The sequence below is a fragment of the Epinephelus lanceolatus genome, chromosome 7, assembly GCF_041903045.1.
Source record: "Epinephelus lanceolatus isolate andai-2023 chromosome 7, ASM4190304v1, whole genome shotgun sequence".
Lineage (NCBI taxonomy): Eukaryota > Metazoa > Chordata > Actinopteri > Perciformes > Serranidae > Epinephelus > Epinephelus lanceolatus.
Window position 1 is genome coordinate 36,901,643 of NC_135740.1, and position 16,398 is coordinate 36,918,040.

At 40.3% G+C, this 16,398-nt stretch overlaps 1 protein-coding gene across 1 annotated transcript in view; it reads left to right on the top strand.

Moving 5' to 3' along the window:
* The window catches only part of pitx2 (paired-like homeodomain 2), a 77,160-nt gene that overhangs the window by 42,070 nt on the left and 18,692 nt on the right, over window positions 1–16,398 (top strand). The window lies entirely within an intron of this gene.

Here is a 16,398-nt window from a genome sequence, read left to right on the forward strand (position 1 = left end):
AACCAGTTACTGAGATTCATCCTCTGAGGAACAAGAGTGTCTGTCTAAAATCTCATTGCAATTCATCCACAGGGTTCCAACAGTCATGAAAAACCTAGAAAAGTCATAGAATATCACAATCACAATTTCTTAGGCCTTGAAAAGTCATGGAATTACTAAAAATCATTGAAAGTTTTGGAAAAGTCATGGACTTTTCTTGTGTGTAAAGAAATTGTTGCTGTAATACCAGCTAGCTAAAATGATGTTTGAGAAGAGTTTGAATCTGTTGTGTTTATAGAAGACCAGACAAGTTTGTGGAGATTTTTTTTTTATTGTTATGGGTCCTTTCAAAGTCATGGAAAAGTTTTTAATTTTGTCCATTAAAAAATGTATGGGAACCCTGCATCCAGCAGTGGTAGAGATATTTCAGTCTGGACAAAAGTGGTGGACTGACCAACCACCCAATATTACCACTCCTGGAGCCATGCCACTACCATGGCTAGAAATGCAGACAATGCACAGTCCTATTTTTAATCCATGCATGTGGTATGCTCTTGAATCTGCAGGGAGCAAATATTAGAGGAATATGGTCCATGTTTAGTAAACAATGCTTTGACTGAGTGACCTCAGCCCCACACCACAGCAATGACTTCTCATCACCTTACATGTCAACAATAATCCCAGACTTCTCCCTGTTGTAAACTCCTTCCAAGCATCACCTCCTCGCTGTGACCTTTCCTCTCCTTACAATGTTTGCAATGCAGGAAGTTCATCCACTTTTCCTGTGGATGAAAGCAGGAGCTAAATACCTTACAAGTAAACATAAACAAGCTCACACACCCTCACATGTCATCTTCCCTTTCTTCCCAACATGGCTCGTAATCGGATGCCTGAATGCCCCTTGCCATCCCTCATTACCCAGCATTCCTCAGGGCTACATGCCGAGGGCGCGGCAGAGAGACTGGTGTGAGGTTGGCGCGGGGCCATGTCACAGTGATTGATCCAAGTATGATTGATGGCTACAGCTGATACACCAGCTCTGTTTTCAATTGTTGTTGGATTTGGAACTTCTCACCTTGTAAAAGTGCTTTAAGAGGAGCTTTGGGATGGATGAGGGTCAGCGCTGGAAGTAGAGGATAGTAAGTGTGAAGAGTGGTTAAGTGGTAGAACTTGGATGGCCATTTTCATATTTCAGTGCCATCAGAGGGAGAAGAGATGGCTGTTGTGGAAGCTTAATAACACTAGCATTGTGTTTTTATGAGACCAAGAATTGATGTGGTCCCTTTAACTGGTGGAAAGTGCAGCCAAATGGCGAAACATCAACCTCTTATGTACCAGAATCAAATATTGTTCCTACTAGTGCAGTGCCCAATCAAAACTTGCCTGTTCAGAACGGGCCGCTTGCTTGGCCCCTGGTATTGCTGCTTGCAGTTTCTTGAGAACCATCCATCCAAACAACTTCCTACTCGACCTTGCGCCTCCTTGGGTCCTGAGCAATACAGCTGCCATGACATAGTTGCATCCCCTAGCAGTGCTAGCATATATGCGTCATTTGCTAATAGCTAGCTATTTGGGGCCGGGCTATTCCAGGAACAAAAACATTCATTTCCAAAGTTACATTGCTGAAGCTTGAAATGTTTGAGTCAACTACAATTTAACGTCTCCAGTCTCCATTTCATCATCTGCTTTTGAATGTACTGCCATGAGTGAGCTGTAACCAGCATGCTTATCAGCGGTGTAACAGTTAATAGTAAATGGACTGCACTTGTATAGCACCTTTCTAGTCCTCTGACCACTCCAAGCGCTTTTACACTACATGTCACATTCAACCAAAACACACATTCATGCACTGGTGGCGGAGGCTACCATACAAGGTGGTGCCTGCTACTCAGTAACCACTCACACATACTCACACACCAGTGGCGGGAGCAATTTGGGTGCAGTATCTTGCTCAAGGATACTTCAACATGCCGAATGGAGGAGCTGGGGATCGAGCTGCCAATCTTCCGATCTACCTCTGAGTCACAGCCACCCCAAGGGGTCCCCTCTCAATACACTACACAGTGTGTAATTATTACACTACCAATAAATATGTCCTGTCGATCTCACATGCTCACACTTGACACAACATATCCGGTCCTCAACTATATACCCATCAAGAGCGAAGTAGATCAGCTGATTAGCTGTCAAGAAAATAAGCTATCAGAAAGTTAAAAGTAGCAATTTTAGCATCCAGCAGATATTGTAAGAACCTTAAAAACTTCTATAGCAGTTTACCACCTTCCCGACCTGAAATTTCAGGGAGTTTGTAATACACTAGCAACATGCTGTTAATGCAGTCTTAAAATCATACAAACCAGCTAATCATTCTTCTCTAAGCTGCCATCCATGGGTGGGTTACAGAACAGGCCTACTGGGCACAAGCCCAAAGGCCCAAAGTGTCAGGGGTTCCCCTGGCCTATACTTACAAAATGTCAAATGAGCACATACCAATCATGAAGAGACTCAAAATAACCACAAAGAGACACAAACCCAAAAAAAGATGCATAACAATTACAAAGAGACGCAAAACCACCATGACATATTTATACATCTTTTCCAGGAAAAAAAAAGATTTCATGACGTAACATGGCTTGATGTAACTTTACACCTTTGCCTCATTTAGTATGCACACACCCACCCCTCAGTTGCTCATACCCGCTCATCTTCGACTCTGCTCCTCAGACACACAAACCTCTGCTTATAAACAATCAGTGTTAGGTAGTAGCGTCACGTTTTCTGAGTCAAACAGCTTTTCAGTAGCTAAACTGATTAATTAACCCAGTAGTGTGGTAGCGTCCACAAAAGTTACAAGCCATTTTTCCCAGGAAAAGCTCTGAAGTGCAGCAGGATTTTTTTCTACAGAGGTCTGCATTAAAATTTTGGATAATAAAACTGAGGATAAGTGATGTGACCGACACCAGCGCCACACCGAGGCGTGTAGACAAGGGAAGCACTTCCACATGACATCACATATCAATTCTTCAGTTTATTCTGCTTGCTGCTTTCACTATTGGCTTTTTTTGGCAAGACCCGCCCCATTCTGCCTCTAAATGGCTACATCGCACTTCTTGAATCAATACAATTAGTGGTTGCGCAGTGGACACTCGATAAATAGACCAAAGCAAGGGCTAAGAAAAGAGCCACAGAGAACAGTATTAAGTAGGAGAGGAAACATGGACACACTGATGTCACGTGTAATTTACACCTTGGAACTGATCGCCAGCTCTGACGAGTTACAGTGAAAGTTAACCTTAGCTTGTAAAATACAGATACAAAGCCTGGCTTTTCCTCTGATGCCCCTCGTTTTGCCGTAGCGTTATGCTAATGATATAGAGTGCCCCAACCTGCAAGTTGACAGGACTGATTGCTTAGGTTTGAGATGTAACAACCCCTGGAGGTCTGCATCTGCATTCTTGAGATTGTCATTGGTACAAAAATGCTCAGCCATGGCGCTGACTACTTATTTTGCTAATGACATGTCTTGCAGCATATGAAAAACACCACATAGACATGTTAACAAGATTAAAAACTAGATTTTCATTGGGATTTGGTGACTGATGTTTGGCTTGTACTACTGTCCAACATTCACAGCTGAACAGGTGGTGAATTTGGACACTGTACTGGCAGTACTGTGCGTTTTAAAAGGCACTGGTGTTAATCCCCGACCCATCACTGTGGCTGTTTTTTTCTACGAGGGCAGTAAAAATCATAATTGTTTCCGTGTTAAACGGAAATACCCGTTCTCTCCTTGGAAGTGCTCTAGGTTAAATGTTTAGCTGGGGGTGAACAGGTGGCACCCTAATTCCTCCACGCCACTACCTCATTTCACAGCTCCACTGTTCCTGCTGGGAGCTGCATAGCTGACGCCTTGGCTTTCTGAGTTCCTGCTCTGCGGCCAGGACAGAGTTGCTTTGTGTCCCAGCGGGGAGGCAACCTATGATGAGAGCCAGGGTGCTCCACAGCATGCCAACAGAGTAAGGAAAGACATAAAAGCCTCATCTGTGACCTTCTGAGACACCAATAGCTATCTGCCCTTTACTGCACTGCTACCGTCATATTGCATCAGTAGAAACAAAGACAGAACATAGTGAATTTTAATTGTTTCAGTCCTAAAGCTTAACTATCCTGTAATTTAACCTACAATACAACACAGCTAATATACATTTAAGGTAAAGACATTATTTTGGTGTCAAACTGGCAGGATATATTTGGTAAAAGTTACAATATTGTCAAATTTAACGGCTTTTTTTACACTGAGCAATGGTCATGATGGGTGGGTGAATGTTCAGCCTCCCACCTGACATTTTTACTAAAGCCACTGATATCAGACCCACTGAAAAATGACTGCGTCTTCTCGTGTCGTATACCAGCAGCCATTATTGAACTAGAGTTGAGGAGTCTGTTCTGATTCCAGCTCATTCTTTGATTTGGCTGCTCTGGTTCAAAAGCTAAAGGGATCTGTGGCTTGTATGCTGAGATAATTGGACTGATACCTAATTGGGTGTCAGGAGAGAAAGGAGCAGGTGGGCACATGAAAAAGTCTCACTTGTTTATCAGTAGAGAGAAAAAGGAGACCTTTTCTGCTTTTTTTTGTTTGACGTCAATTGTGCAGTTTCTTTGTTTTTAAAATATGAAAATCAATCATGAAAATCACAAACAGCTGTCAATAATGCCACAGTTTGACAAACTGTTGCCAGTTTATTCAAATTAGTTATTTTTTTAGCCACCTTTTATCCCCAATTTAATATAATTTCAATGTTTTCTTTGAGTTACAGGTAAGCTCAAGTGCTAGAGCTCCACTGTAAAGAATCTTCTTTATGGTGTTTTTCTTCTCCGTGGCCATAGACCAGTTATGGAGTCAGGAGTTGATCGATTTCTTTCCCCTAAAGATCCTTGAAGTTGAGTGGGATTGGTGACAAAGCCTCGGTTCTGTTAATATGGGCCCCCGATGACCCGGCGGTATTTGAACTGCCCTTCAGGTCCAGTGATCAGAATGCTCTGTGTTATAACCATGAGCACCATAGAAGGGGTTAAGACTCAGTCTGTCCGCAAGGGCCAAGCCTTCAACATACGAGAGGATCTGCAGTTCTCTTTGCGAGGATCATGGACCTACAACCTGTCAACCTTGGCTGAATTCATGTCTCACTGGCCAATGGAAAATATCAATCAATCATTACCTGAAGCCCACCATTCAATGGCAGCAAATCCAGTCTGTAAACATTTTATCTTCTTGGCAAACATGGACTATCCTTTAAAACAATCGTCTTATTTCAGTTTTTCTATCAATCTTTTTGTCAAAGCAGATAGGGCATCATTTATCTGAGGATGTCTCGCTCTCGACATTCCAGTCTCCTACAAACTTTTACTGGATATATGATTTACAAGAGACATTTTCTGGATTTATCTAAAGTATTTACTAATCCAATTCAATCAAAATTTAACTCCATGTACAGCCTATAGCCACCATAATAGCAGTATAACTATATTGGTAATATAATCTGCTAGGGATTTGCATGAATACTCAATTTGGACATCAGTATTTGTTCAACATATAGAATAATCACTTCTTTTTTTTTTGCTCTGTAAGAGAAAACATAATACATAAAAATTCTCTATCTCCCCATTCTATATTAAAAGTCAACATTATTTTTAGTTGGGTTGCAATAATAACAGTTATCTATAACTGTTATCTATGAATATATGCACAGATCCATGTAACAAAAATGACAGATCTGCATAGCTACAGATGACGTATGTTTTCAGTCATACATCACTTGATCTGACGTTATAGGCAGAATTGCAACCAGGCACAAGACTGATCTTTGGTAGGATTTCGACAAAATAAATAAAATGAATGTACTCTGCAAGCTATGAAACATTAAACTTGCATATCCTAGGCTAACCCTTACCTGCATTATTTCTTGGGTGTTAATTTTTTACCATATTCTTGCAAATGCTTATATATGGAAATGACTTAAAATGCCCATCCCTACTGCTTCCACCGCTGCTACCACTTCGAGATGTTTTGATACTATTTTTTTTCCTTCCCAATACCAATTGCTATACCTAAACTGGTGTATCAGCTGATATCGAGTACTGATCTGATACCATTCCCTTACAAAATAAATAACAGCTGTATACTTCATCATTGTTGTATGGTATGGCTCAGGTTAAACAACAAATACATAGAGAGAATAAATTCCCTAGAACTTTCTTTCATGATCAAATTTGACTTAAAATAAAATAAAGTCTTAGGATTAAATAACAATTCCTTCAAAAAACCTAAGAGTACAGCAATCGGAAAACAACGGTCAGAAAAACTGTCGAAAATACGACTATAACTACTACGACTACTATGACGACAACGACGACTACAACTGCTACTACTAGTGCTTTTAAATGTTTGTACAGAAATGCTTTTTAAGTGGAGTGTTTCACAACTTGGGAGGCGGGACCCCTTTGATTTGTCTCATAATAAATCGGAGGGATCATAAGATGATTAATTAGTACCTCTGCAGGCAGTGGTGTAGTGGTAGTTGATGAGGAGGACGTATGACTAGGTGGATGGGCAGGTTACCGAGGAGGAAATAGGTATACACTCTTATATATTCCAATGGTTTTTTGGCTGATAGGTGGGTATGCTATAGACAACCCATCAGGTGGGTATACCCCATATACCTGTGTATACCCTCCACTACATTACTGTCCTCAGGTCTCTAAAAATATGGAAATTAAAGTATATCTGAGAGGGTAAACATCACTTTTTGCTTAAACTGCTTACTGGTTGCAAGTTGACTTTGCTTTGTTTTTAAAGATGACATGCCATAAGGGTTGGGATTGGGAACTGCTGCTTGAGTACATATGTAATATTGAGGGATGTCTCAAAATCTAGTTTTTTGGCCTCTGTCTGGGTCTTTTACTGTTGGGCATCCCCAATTTTTAATCTGTTCAGGACATCTCTAAACTTTAAGTGTTTGTTTAAGTGTTTGTTTAAGTGTTCAAGGACATTTTCTCAGTTACTAATGTGTCTGTAAGACTTGTAAATTATTGTCAGGGAAGTATAGAGAAACCTAAGGACCCACAATTCCAAGCTGTGTCCCTGCATGCAGTCGAACCCAGAGAAGTCTGCAAGACGTTAAATATAAAAAGTCTCAGCTCTGTAAATGTCTGCTCAGATTACATTGGAAGAGCTACACTATGAGTTTACAAGTCAGATGTGTCATGCCGTGTTTACGTGTATGTCTATATCAAGTTCAGTTTCACAACTGTGATATACTCAAAGGCTGGAGTGTTGTTCAGACTTGTGCCTTGATAACAACATTTATATCTTTGCACTGAAATGATAACATGGCCTCAATTATGTCTTGGAGTAATGCCATGGAGGAAAAGGAGAAGAAAAACAGGTTCTGTTGCATCACTTTAGGGCAATTTTGGGTGATTTCCATTTAGTCTGCCAATCAGAGCGGAGTTCAGTGAACACTCCTAAAATCAATCTGTCTTCTAGAAATAGAAAAAGAACCACAATTTTCCTATAAAGACATATGAGATATTCGAAAACACTGTTGCTCAATGTAGGATCTATGCACTTTTGAGGTTTCATATAATGATTTTCCTCAGAAACCTCTCAGGTCCTATTCATCAGCGACATAACCTCCAGTGTTTGGTCAAAATAATCACACTTTATATATTCTTGACTGTGAATTTCAGATAGCTCTGTCAAGATACAAGGCGGGTTCAAAGGGTCGTCCGCAGCTGAAACTCACAAAAATGGAATGTGATCCAATAACACACCGATTAATTTTGATAATCAAATTTTGCTTTCGCTGTATTTATTAAAGTAACATATGAGAATACGCTGTGAAAAGCAATGAAGGAGCCTTAAAATTGCCTAGAGTGAATGTTTGTCCCACCACACATGCAAAATGAAGTCATGTGCACCACCAGGGATGCACGGCGTTTGCGTGATCCATCACGTCAGGCATTATCAGTCATATAATGAAGGCTTTGGTTCCACTCCCATGCTTTCCTTTCTCTCACACTCCTCAGACATTTTTTCCCCCAAATAATAAACTATCTCATCCCTTTTTCATTACACAAGTATTCCAACGCTGGAGTAGCCTGAAGGTTAGAGAAGCTTTCTTGTGACCGGAAGGTCATATAGTCTGAATCTACTAGATTTGCTATGAAAACCTGGGTGGGGGAACTGAATGAATACACGACGACCTCCATCAAAGCGCCCTTGAGCAACACACAGTGCTCTTATTGGCTCTGGTGCAGCTGCTCAGGACAGTTTGTAACCTGTTTCACCTGTAGATACCACCACACATCTTTGGAAATTCATAAATAAACAATTACACTTCATGTTTGCAAGGGTTTTTTTTCCAGAGTGAATATGTCCTCAAACAACAGGAATAACTGGATAACTGTATGGTCCCTAAAATAAAACCTGTTTGAGAGTGGAGGGAGACAGAGGGAGGGGAGGCGCAGTTGTGTGAAACGATCTGGACCGAGATTTAACACTTCTAATTACATCTATCAACAATCGGGGCTTTCACGTCAAAGCCAATGTGTTTCCTGTTAGCAGAACACCGTTCGTGACAGCCCTGCAATTAATTGAAACATTAGAGAGAGGGGGAATGCTCTGGGGCTCATGTGGCCTTGGCTGACGCGTCGCATGCATTGCAGCCCCCAAAAGACACGGAAAGCACAAGCTATCCAGCGGGAGCTTAGCCTAGCCTCAGTGTCAGCAGGCTAGCTTTCCTCCCAGCAAGGGGGAACCAGATGTAACTTTGTACTCAGCATTAGCACTTGTATCATGTAAAGGCAGCCAGTGCGGAAACGTCCCTTTCGTGACGAGGTTATTGCTCTGCTGTGTATTACTTTGGATCGCTGCTCCTCAGAAAGTATTAGACATGAAAGACCCGAAATGGAGGCATGTAGTGCTGGTGCTCATATGATTCATTATATGGAGGTATGTAGATATACTGTGTAGGGGAAAGGGTGCCGTATGGAGAGTGGAACAAAGTAGGGAGTGGCAGGATGGACGTGTGATGAGAGAAACCATCCTGAAGCCAAAAGATTAGAGGTTACACTCTTATAAATCAAGGTGCTTACTAGAACCATATAGGGTTCTTTGGCTTGTCCCCATAGGAGAACCATTTTTGGTTTTACTTTTCAGTTTTACTGAGAACCCAACATAAAGGGTGATACCTAGAACCATCTGTGAACATTTCTGTGCAGAGGCCCCTATGAGAGGTTCTGCAGAGAACCTTCCTATGGTGCAGTTGGTCCACCCAGGGAGTTCTACCAAGAACCCTTTTATATTTGAGGGGTTTCTTCTCGAAGCAACCCAGTGGTCTCTCTACAAATTTAAAAGGTTTCATCTAGAACCCATCCAGGAGGTTCTACCAAGAACCCATATATATATTCAAGGTGTTTCTTCCAGAGGCCACCTAGGGGGTTCCACCAAGAACCCTTATATATTTCAAGGTTTTATCTAAAACCCACCCTGGAGGTTCTACCAAGAACCCTTACATATTCAAGGGTTTTCATCAAGAACCCACCAGAAGGTTCTAACAAGAACCCATATATATATATATATATATATATATATATATATATATATATATTCATTCAAGGGTTTTATCTAGAACCCACCAAGGGGTTCTTCCAAGAACCCTTATGTTTTAAAGGTTTCATTGAGAACCCACCCAAGGTGTTCTTCTGGGAACCCTTGTATATTAAAGGGTTTCATCTAGAACCCAACAAGGGGGTTCTGCCGAGAACCTTTTTATTTACAAGGGCTTTTTAGAGGGCTTCTTAACTGACATCTGCAGAGTCCTAAAGGGTGCTTCAGAAGTAAATGGTTCTGGGAAGAACGTCAGCCCCTTCAGAACCCTTTTGGAACTCTTCTTTCTAAGAGTATAGATTTTAGCCTCAGCTTATCCGTCCTTCACCAAGACACATGGTGCACATTAGCAATATTTAATGATTAAAAAAATCTCCCAGGTCAAACATTTGCCGACTCAGCAATAACATCTTTTCTCTTAATTTCTTAACAATTTCATGATCATTTAATTTATTTATTGAGCAAAAATGCCAAGACCTTGCTGAAACAGTTGGTCAAACAAACAATGCTGTTTAAATATGTCACCTTGATTTCTAGAACGAAAAAATTCAGGATCATTTTGCATTATTTTCTGGCATTTCATACAGTAAACATTAAATCAGCGATGGAAAATAGAGACACCACATTAATCCAGCTCTGATCCTTAAGGGACATTTTAGTCATAATACATGTTTAACATAGTTTGAACCAGCTTTGTTTGTTTAAAATCACATCATGATTTGTGTATAGTTAAGTTTTTACTTGTAATGTTTTAAAACTTAATAATTAAAAGCATTTGCTGTAATAAGCGTAGATAAATTTGCTTCCTGACTTAAAAATGTTATTCTCCCTGAGTGTATCCATCTGTGAGGGTTTAAGCCGTGCTGGCACTTCTCTTGTGACTCTCTCTACAGTTAAATATGTCTGTGAATTTGTTTTGACGACTGACAACAACTGAGTGTTGTGTGTCTGTGTCGGGAAAAAAAAACGTGCTCAGATCTATTATGGGGCATCTCTGTCAGAGTGTAGAAGTATTTTTATGTTGACAATGACAAACTGCCGCTGCTCTAATTTTGCACCAACATTTGTAATAGTCTTTTTTTCTGTTGGAAAACTCATTTGGTAATGAAAGTCATGTCTTTGTGCGTCTGATCATTACAATGGAAACTGTTGTGTGACATTCACAGCATGCCAGGGGTCAGCAGCGCCAGCCTGAAGCAAACTGACGTGTCAGTCAAAATACGTACTTGGAAACAATCTTAAACATTATTTATGAGGCTGGCAACTGCCATTACAATGAACTATGACATCACCTAAGCTCAGCCCATTAAGCATTTATTTGCAGCAATGTGGCACCTCACACATCAAAGCTGTCCGCCCGGTATTCCCTGCGCCTCCGACAGCCTGCAGCTAATTACATGATCTGATGGTTACACAAGGAAGGTTGTGACTGGATGCTCGCTGCTGGGACAGTAAATGTGCTCGCTGCCGCCTCAACAACAACAGCTGCTGTGCCCTTGAGCAAAGTGCTAAACCCACAACCGACCCAGTAGCTGCTCATTGGCCGACAGTGTGTAAACTGGGCAGCTCCCAGATATTAACCAAATCTTTTGAAATGGAGGGCTGCCAAAAGAAAACATTAGAGGTGGGTCATTATTCGAAAACCAAGCATTAGACATTTAGGCAGAGGATATTTAGGGATGTTAAAGTAATATGACACTGATCTCAGACTGTGTAGACACTTGTCGACATAATGAAAGATGATTAGATTTGTTTAGTTTGCTTAGTAAGTTAGAGATTAATGTTTTGCTAGTTTCCTGTACAACAGAAACCAAAGAACTTCTGCATCGCCAACAAAAGCAAAGTTCACACTTGCCTCTCCTGTTGTGTCTGCTGATAGGTGTAACATCTTCTTCCATACTTGATTCACCACAGATAACACTGTGTGCATTAAAGCTACAGTAGGTAACTTTTATGAAAATAACTTTGTCATAGCTGCTGAAACTGTCACTGCGTCTTACAGTATTATAGAGTGTGGGAAAAAAAATTGTGTTCCTCCTCCTCCTCGTAGAACTTCTAACGGGGGAGTTAAACTTCTGCGTCGAATCAACACCATATCTACGGTGTAGACTCTGCGTTGACATAGAGCCTACGACGTACCGAGGGTGTACGACCACCTCACCAGAAATGTTTCTGAAAGCTGAAACCATTTCCCTCAGTGGAAACAAAGCTTTTATTTACTTTTATTTCACAGATAAGAAACAGTAAATTGTGAAGACAATAAAGCCTCCACAAAATTGCATTTAAAGTCTTAAAGTCGTAAGTATCCTGGCTTCATATGAGCAGAGGAAATCTCTGCTAGTCACTAGGCTAATTTATACAATGTAAAATGCCATAGGCTTTTGCTAATAACCTTAGCGTGTTATATTTGTTTGGAAAACGCGTTTAGTATAAGACAGTTGTTTTGTCGCTAACCCTTGTGAGCTGTAAGGGAGCTGAATTTTGTAATGTTACCTTTGTTAAATGTTGCTGTTGTCCCCGGTTTCATATGAGTAGAGAAAAAGTCCGCTAGCTCCTAGGCTAATTTATACAATGTAAAATGCCATAGGCTTGTGCTAAAAACATTAGCATGTTGTATTTGTGGAGAAAATGTGTCCAGATAAAGACAAGTGCTTTGTCTGTGAATGCTGCGAGTTGTAGTGAAGCTGATTTGTCTTTAATGTGTGTTTTGAATCAAATAAACTTTACAGCACATCACAGATACCTTGTCACCGACTAATGTTTTGGAGGGGTAACTGCAGAGTGACACAGACACACCATCACACAAGCAGAAATGCTCAAAATGGTGTGGGCCACATGTGTAGACTACAGTGTAGGCTCAGCATAGAGCTAACGCACAAGTATGAATCCCACTTCATAGCATTTGCTAAAATCTACCATCACAGCTCATGAACCGCAGTCAAACTGTCAACTTACGGAGCGCTGATCAAATATTAATCAAGATTCCGTTACAGCATTGCCTTTTTCTCACCTCAAATATTTTCATAAAGTTTTATTGCACTGTTAAGCTGTCAAATAAGAAAATCTGCTCCAGCTGATGGGCAGTACTTGGTTTTTGCTGGACTGTTTTTCAAAATGGTGACCAGGACACAAAGTTTCACTAGTGTGGTAGAATTTTTTTCCACAGATTATCTGTCTCAGGTGGTGGCACAGTGGTACAGTGGTTAGCATCGTCACCTCATGATTCATACTCATGGTGGGGAGTTCGAACCCTGGGGTGGGGAACTCCTTCTGTGCAGAGTTTGCATGTTCTCTGGCTTCATCCCACAGTCCGAAGACATGCAAGTTAATTGGTGACTAAATTGGCCGTAGGTGTGAATGTAAGCGTGAATGGTTGTCTGTCTCTATGTGTCAGCCCTGTGATAGTCTAAGGTATCTCGCCGAATGTCAGTTTATTTAAACAGAGTCCGGTGGGTTTGGCAATAGCTATTTCAGGGCTGTTTCTGGTTAAACAAAAATTATCTCACTCTTCAACAAAAGGGTCTGTCTCTGTAGGGATTCTTTCCATAATGTGGTCAGACCCTTAATATACTAATCTGAGCCTGTCAGTGGCAAAAAACGAGAACTTTTAGTGGACGTATATTTACGGTGTGGACATGCCCTGAATGGTTTTATTGCAGCTTGTTTCACTGCTGCTGCCTGCAGCGGTCTCATTCTAACTGGACCAATTCAAAAATTGTTTTTTCTGTTAGTCACTTAATCACAAAATCATAAGAAAACAGGGTACAATGTTGTGGAAAATACCCAGATTACCCTTTGATAGCTGTGTGAGAGATTACCTCATATATGTGTGTGGAACTCTTGACTGTCCAACCAGAAGCTTTCTGGGGGCCAAATTTGTTCCACAGGCCAGACTTTGGAAAGCCCTGTATCAGACTGTTAACTGTCAGTCATCTAAAAAGTAAATAAAAAGACACTACGATCATAGGAGGACGCAAACATTATCAGATATCACACTTTTACTGAATACCTACATTTGGCCTCTGGCATCAATACAGCTCATCTTTTCTAATCATGCTGTCACTTTGATCTTCAGATACAAAGTAGGCAAAAGCTTTGATTAGTTGTCTTGTTTGGAAATCCTGCCGCGAGGTGATTTCACTTTCAAATGGGAGAGGAAGCGAACCTGGAGCGATCCAGCTCTTTTCACACACTGACAAGAACAAACAAGATTTCTGATCAACTGAAACAGGAAGTTCAACAACAGGTGGCTTTTAGAGACTGTTCGGGTTATTAACGCTGCTACTGTGCCAAACGATCTCTCCACCTGTGGTGTTTGAGAGGTTTGAGCTGCTCATATGTTTCTCTTACCACATTAGAAGGCTACAGGCTTCTATTGTGAGAGTAATGAATTATACAAATTAAATGCGAGAACATTCGTTGTTCCTGTTCACTGAAGAAAAAAATATTAGATCTAATAAAATGTTGATAGAGACGGCCCTGAAGCTAAGAGGTTTTGTTGTGCCGCAGTAAGTTGGCAGCTTAAATGACATCACACATCTTTCTTTCCAATGAAATCTCTCATATCAGTTACACAGAGGTCACATTAAAGAGCATAGCCATCTTGTGAAATTGAATAATATGAGTGATTTTTCACTTGAAATAATAGTATGAAAAGGATCTCCGGCTTTTGTCTGTGTTCAAACTGAACATAATGAGGTTACATTTTTATTGACATCTTATGTTGCCTCATGCAAATAAAGACACCTGCATGTAAGGAGGTTTGACTGATGTTATTCAAGTTTCCGCTTCTTCATAAAGGTCAATGAGTGCCTCAGTATTCTAAAATCCTTTAAATTTCCTGACTAGACACAGTAGCAATTCAAAGTCCTTTTGTCATTTGCCATTTCTTACAGCTATTGAAAAATAAGTAACAAATTACTATACTACTACTATGAAACAGACCAGCATAGACAGCTGTTGTCAGAGTGAAGGTTTCAGTGACCGTCCGCCTGTGAAACAGCAACCACAAAGATCAAAGCCTCCATCTTTTCTCCATTCTTCTTCTCTCCTTTTATCTTTCTTTGACTTGAATAATTCCACTTTAGCAGAATGTCACATAATTACCAAACTGGTAGTGATGGACTCTTGTAAAGATTACAGTATCTCTTTGGCCCCATTGTCGCCGCAACTAAAATTTTGAATTTCCATTGGTGGAAATGTTCTCTGGGTTTGCCTCAGCATAAAAATGAACATAAAACATTTAAATCTGTGAAATCATTTGGCTGAAAAGTGAATTTTCCTTTTCATCTTATCATCTATTTTATTTCTATATTTAGTCTCTGGGCAAACTACAGTTGTTTTGCAACTTTTAGAAAATGCCCTAAAATAAGCATTAAAAATATGGGATTTTTATTATTTTCAGCATATAAGAGGGGCTTTTATCTGTGAACCCATAAAAATAAAAGAGAAGTTTTATTTGTCATAAAAAAATATTCACTTGAAGCAGGGCTCACCTTTGGTGGGGTGTATTTTCTGGAGCTTCACACTGCTGTGCTGTCGGTCATAGTGGGTGTTTAGAACTGCAAATTTGTGGATGTGTTTTGCACAGTGGAAAGAGTTTAATACGACTACCTGCAGAGACAGTGTTCTTATCATCTTGCCTCCCAACAAAATCAAAGTAATGGGAATATTTTCAGCCGCTAAGGTAAATGTTTTCATCTCAATAATTAACTTGCTGCTTTGTCACGTGCCTGCGCAGTGCGACGATTATGAAAATGAGTCTGATGTGATGTATTTCAAGACAGCAGTGATGTGATAACAAAAGTAACATTGTAACAAGTTGTTTGGTTTTGAGTAACTAATTATATTAACAAAATTGTATCACTAATTCATTACACTATGCGATACTGGAAAAAGTAATATTACTGTAACACGTTATGAGTAACGCGTTACTGCCCAACACCGGTGGCTGCAGCCACACGTCTCCTATAAGGCGCCAAAGGGCGTGACAAAGCTTCAGTATTTGACAACCTGGGAATGAGAATGGGTTGAGGAATTTATTCCTAGAAATGCTGACCACACACTGACTGTTTAAAATAACTAATGCCAAACCTTTACTGCAATGGACATAAATAAAATCACTTTGGTTTGTATCAGCTGATGATCAGGAGCAGCCCTTTGACCTGTAATCAAATAAAAGAGCAGCCAATCAATCTACTTTGAAGATCTAGTCACCGTGCCAGTCAAAAAATAATTACTCAGCACTATAAATTAAATATTTCATCATCTCATATATGTGGATTTATACTTAATGTCTCACCACTAGACTTCAACTGGCCATTATTTTTTAAGAAACAGGCATTCATTTTTCTTCCTCTGTTGCCAATCTGTATAAAAATCTGACTTAAATGTAAATCTCAATCCACCTTCATGCCACCGGCCTTTATTTTGCTCAGGCCGCATCTCCATTGTGTTGACAGAAATCAAAGCTGGCAGCGGAGAGAGAAATAGTGAATACGTATACCTTTAATCCCCCTTATCCTGCTGTTAGGCCAGGGTGTGTCCCTCGGTCTTCTATAATAGTCTGCAATGAGAAGCTTGAGTAAACACAATCAATGGAAGATACTAGCATATGCACCGCCGAGACTTCCGAAGTCTCCCCCCCTTTTTATTCACCCCTCCACGTATTCGATTACACACCCCTACCTTTGTGGATTCCAGGCGAATTACAACCTGAGACAAAGGTATTGATGCAATATTACATGTGG